The sequence below is a fragment of the Gadus chalcogrammus genome, chromosome 16 (assembly GCF_026213295.1).
Source record: "Gadus chalcogrammus isolate NIFS_2021 chromosome 16, NIFS_Gcha_1.0, whole genome shotgun sequence".
NCBI classification, from domain to species: domain Eukaryota; kingdom Metazoa; phylum Chordata; class Actinopteri; order Gadiformes; family Gadidae; genus Gadus; species Gadus chalcogrammus.
In genome coordinates this window covers 26,224,086-26,229,417 of record NC_079427.1, presented here as the reverse complement: position 1 = coordinate 26,229,417, position 5,332 = coordinate 26,224,086, and the positions used below count along the sequence as shown (strand labels likewise).

The 5,332-nt window shown below is 36.4% G+C and overlaps 1 long non-coding RNA gene across 1 annotated transcript; it reads left to right on the top strand.

The window, feature by feature from the left end:
- The first annotated feature begins 2,057 nt into the window (after window positions 1-2,057).
- On the top strand, window positions 2,058-3,584 carry LOC130406224 (uncharacterized). Its single transcript, XR_008904427.1, has 3 exons — window positions 2,058-2,318; window positions 3,030-3,079; window positions 3,171-3,584. It is a non-coding gene; the product is annotated as an uncharacterized LOC130406224 (long non-coding RNA).
- Window positions 3,585-5,332: the final 1,748 nt, after the last annotated feature.

Here is a 5,332-nt window from a genome sequence, read left to right as displayed (position 1 = left end):
TTTAACATTTAAAATGTAGATATAAATGTAACATTTAGATTTCACATTTACATTTAGATATAACATTTATATTTAGATATAAAATTTATATATAATTTCTAACATGGATTTTGTACATTTGAACATCGTGTTGTTTTACATGAATTTTTCTCTCAAATGTGAGGAAATGCGCAAAATGTGAGGAAAGTGAGCTAAATGTTGAAAATGTGTCAGCTAAAAAAAAGGTAACAGAGTTTTTACAAATGGCACCCAATTTGAGTGTGCTGTTAAATAGGTAAACGATCATTTCTTAATATTTAATGTATTACTGCTTATATTTATTTTCATCGTTTCTTTTATGTTTGCTTAACGATTCAAAAACAACGTCGGAACAGCGCTGCATTATAAATCATCGATTATATACTGCCATCTAGTGGCAGTTAGTGGAAGCCACCCGACATGTGACACAGCTTAGCTACCCCAGTAGAGGGCGGACTTATACATAATATTAGATTCCTTTATTTATTTATTTATTTATACCGTTCCGTGTCGTTTTTACGATTGCCTTCCGTTTTAATTTATTTTTTTACTCTCTCTCTCTCTCTCTCTCTCTCTCTCTCTCTCTCTCTCTCTCTCTCTCTCTCTCTCTCTCTCTCTCTCTCTCTCTCTCTCTCTCTCTCTCTCTCTCAATTCAATTCAATTCAATTCAATTCAATTCAATTCAATTCAATTCAATTCAATTCAATTCAATTCAATTCAATTCAAAAAAGCTTTATTGGCATGAGAAATATACATTTGCATTGCCAAAGCAGGTGAACAATAAAATAAACAGCGTTATAAAATAAAAATTAAAAAGGTAAGGTATATTTTACAATACATAATATAATAAGTATAAACCGTAAGAAATATCTATGCATATCAAATGTAATACTATAAAAGTACTATAAAAGTAAAATGCAATATTTTTAAATTAACAAAATTACAGTATCTCGTATGAACAGATAAATTAAAGATACACTCTAAATACACAGTATTTACATTATGGAGGATGTGTGCAATAGTGCAATTATTGTGTGAACAGTGAGTCCAGGGGCATGAGTCTATGGGGAGTTTATGGTTCTTCACTCATCACAACAGGTTACGAATCTTGCAGCTGCATTTGCACATTGTTGTATTTCTCCCAACAGGTATGGCAGTTTGTGAGCATCTGGAGTTTCTTTGAAGTCCTTGCATGCCTTTGTAATCCGTGGCAAGGGTGCATTCCTGATGTCTTCGTATGACTGGCAGGAAGTCAGGAAGTGTAGTTGTGTTCTGTCTCTAGTTGGTTGTGTGGGCAGTGGGAGCACAGTCTGTCTTCTCTTGGGAGTCCGGTCTGCCTGTGGCGTCCCTTCTCGGTGGCCAGGCTGTGTTCGCTGAGTCTGTATCTGGTCAAGGATTTCCTCAGTTTTGGGTCGGTCACGGTGGGCAGGTATTCTGCCACGGTGTAGTCTCTGTTAAGGGACAAATAGCAGGCCAATTTACCCTGGTTTTTGGTGGTCTCTTTCCAATGTGCCAAATACTTTTCCTTTTGTTTTCTTATAATTTGGTTTTGCCTGATGTGTTGGGATGATGTTCACAAGCTGGCACTTTTCTGGATGTAATTCTCTGTGGGTAAGAGCCTTGTTGTGGAGTGTGTTGCTGTCGCTTTCCTTAAGGTGGTTATGCCATTTTCGGGCTCGCTTCTGAATTAATAACGATTGGATATGGTCCTAATTCTGCTCTGCATGCATTATTTGGCGTCTTTCTTTGGACTTTTAGTATTGATTGGCAGAATTCAGCATGAAGAGTTTCAATTTGATTGGATGAGACAATCAGTTTGTCTAATTTTATCAAATCTCTCTCTCTCTCTCTCTCTCTCTCTCTCTCTCTCTCTCTCTCTCTCTCTCTCTCTCTCTCTCTCTCTCTCTCTCTCTCTCTCTCTCTCATATATTATATATCTTTTTAATGTAAAACAAAAAAGGTGTTGATATGATGACCATCAAAGTTCCATCACTGAGACGATTTAAATATTGAAAGAACAGCACAAAATAGCCTACACTCAAAAAAATGATTTTTTGCCATAATAAACTTTAAGCTTAACATTTAAATTAAACCTGTTTAAAGTAAATACATCATATATTATATTCATCCATATTCATTAAATACAACATAAACCAGTTCAATAGGAAATTAAATCTGATTTATTCACATTAAGTCTATTTAATCGTTTCACTGGAATTCATTGGATCCACCTGAAGCACGCGGGCACACCACTCTTTCATTCCCGAATAGACCTCGTGCTGATGAATGGACCGAGTTTGGTAAGCTTTTTATCCGTTTAAGTTAACTAGAAACCGATTATTTATTAGATGTCCACATGTTTAATGGGGAACATTAGAATAGATGTTCTGTTACTGAATATAAGCGTTTCTTTATTCATTTAGGCGAGTTATCTAGCACTGTAACTAGCACTAGCTAACTATTTAGCTAACTAGCTGGGTAACCTGGCTAGGAAAATAGTCATGAAACACCATAAATATGCTATTGCTTTCACAATGGTATCGCAAATCCCTTGGCTTATGTTGTGCAACGGCTTGTGCCCTTAGCATTTAGGCATGGTTTACGTCAGGTGGCTAGCACTACGACATTGGGTCTGCCAAAGCATTTAGCTAGCTATCGTATTTCGCATGTCCCCGCGATTGACTGGCTCCTGGCCGTTAAGGTGGAATCGAGGGAGTGGTTGCCGACCGTACACGTCCAGCCGTTGCGTAGGGAGTGAGAGCCTGTTGTCGGGAGTGTACTGGTAATCTATGAAAACGTGGTTGTTTTGATAAAACACAGTTCGAATATATGCTATACTTTGCCATCTCCAAATGTATTAAAACGTCCAAAGATGCCATATTACCACAGTTTTGGACGAGAGTTGGTAATGACGGCTGTTGGGGGGGGGGGGGGCATGCCCATGGACTTACATTTATCGTCTCGTGTGAATTGTCACTTATAGCCTACTTTTCCTCAATTTTCATATTCAGGTATTCTCTCTTTGGATTTACTTTGTGAAAACCAGGGCAACCTCTTAATAGTAAGTATTAGTGGCATTTTTTGTTGGGTTTTCTCTACTAAAATATTGATCACCTAATCTGTCCCTTCCACCCTTTATTTTTTTTCTGCAGGTTTGATGATGACGACCTAATTTGAGCTCAGCGTTATTCTTGTAATTTAGTGCTCTTCAGATCACACTAACAGTTGCCTCTGGATCAATCTCCTAATCTACTAATGTGTACAACTGTCAATAAATGTATTTGTTTTTTATTTCTTTTCCAAATTCCTTTCCAGGCTCCTTGTTCTCGTAATAAATATGGATAATTGCTCTAATGTATGTCCTACCTTCTTATTTCTTCGCAAAATGATATTTAACTTGTGTTTTTGTAAACAGTGATAGCTGAATTTCAGCAGAATACGAAAACTGAGGTACAATGAAGACTATTTAAGCCCAAAAGTTAAAATGTATGCATTTCAATTACATGACAATTTTCCATCTATTTTGATCACATAACTCCAATGTAAAAAATGACATTTCAATCCATCTTTATTAATCATGTTCATGTAATCTAACCAAATACATTGGGTTTATGCATAATACCTGAGTAAGTCCAATTTAATTGATTAATGTTGAGTTTATCTATTTTATTCATGTTGAATGAACATGATTAATAAACATGGATTGAAATGTCATTTTTTACATTGGAGTTATGTGATCAAAATAGATGGAAAATTGTCATGTAATTGAAATGCATAAATTTTAACTTTTGGGCTTAAATATTTTTTTGAGTGTAGACACAGTTGCAAAAATATACCATAATTGAACGGGGATTGAAAATCTGATTTTGTATAATACTCAAGGTAAAACAGACATCAATTAGCAAAACCTTACTCTTGCCAATACATTTTTAAAAGAGACTTGCAATGACGGACTGTCAGTAACCCTTATCTTATTTACCTTTCAACCAACAGAGGAACCAACATTTGTGAAGAAATCCGAATTAGGCAGTTAGCTTTAAAGAGGAACAAACCGATTTTTTCTATTTTATTATGGTTTTGAAAGTAATGCAATTGCATAACAAACCCACAAATTGCTCCATTTATCAGTGGTCTCTTGCTAATCCATCCCCGCTTTCATCAGTCTCAATACCAGTAGCCTATCAGTTATCCCTTTGCCAAACCGATTGCGGGCCTCATATTAATCAAAAGATTAACATGATTATGTTCCGAAGCCCCCCCCCAAGGCCAAGATTAGCTATAGTTTGGGTTACCAGGATTTGCTTTTGGTAATTCTCTGTACTCCTTGTGTGCTTCAGTGAGAGCTGTTTTACTTACTTATCTGGCAAAGGCATATGCAAAAAGACAAGAACTTTGGAGAGAGAAATAGCAGTATTTGTTGTCTTTCGTATTTGACCTGAGTCAACAAATTAAGGTGTATTTGGATATACAGAGGCGAACATTTGAATTTTTAAGGCCTTATTCTTTAGAAATGAATGTGTCTAAGTTGACATCCATTATAATTCTATGTTATTCATTGATTTTGCTAACCAGCCCGGTTTTGTATTTTTGACTTTTTAGGCAGGATTCCTTTAAATAATAATTATCTGCAAATCACTGCCATCTTTTCCCTCATGTGTTTAATATGAATATTAGTTGATCGATCAAAGATGGCTCCAATGTGCAACTGTAGTTTACGACAAAATAAATTCAGGGTGCAGCTTTAAAAACCTATAGCAGCTGCTCTAACTGGTCAACTGGGGTGTGTGTGTTTGTGTGTGTGTGTGTGTGTGTGTGTGTGTGTGTGTGTGTGTGTGTGTGTGTGTGTGTGTGTGTGTGTGTGTGTGTGTGTGTGTGTGTGTGCGTGTGCCTCTGTGAGACAGATTGGATGTCTGAATGTTTACACATACTATGAATATGTAATGGATTCCTTACATATTTTCAATACTTCCCCCTATTTAGAAGAACAGCACTTCCAAGAATGACCTACACCACGACACATCGATGAAAGTCTACTTAAGTAGTCCACTTTGTATTAAATTACTTTAGACCCCTGCTTAGAAAAAGCCCCCTCGGTTACAACTGTTGAAGTGCAGAATTAAAAAATAAATAGGCTAAATCCAAAAAATAATTATATTGCAATTGTATTGCATTGATCAAGGTTTTTCCGCCATTGATTTGATTACTACACACCATAAAAGACTACAAATAAAATTGAAGTGAATAATGATCTCAAACTTGGATGATAAAGGAGCCACCGCCAGGGCGAGGTGAAGCGCGCCTGAGGGCTTTGGAT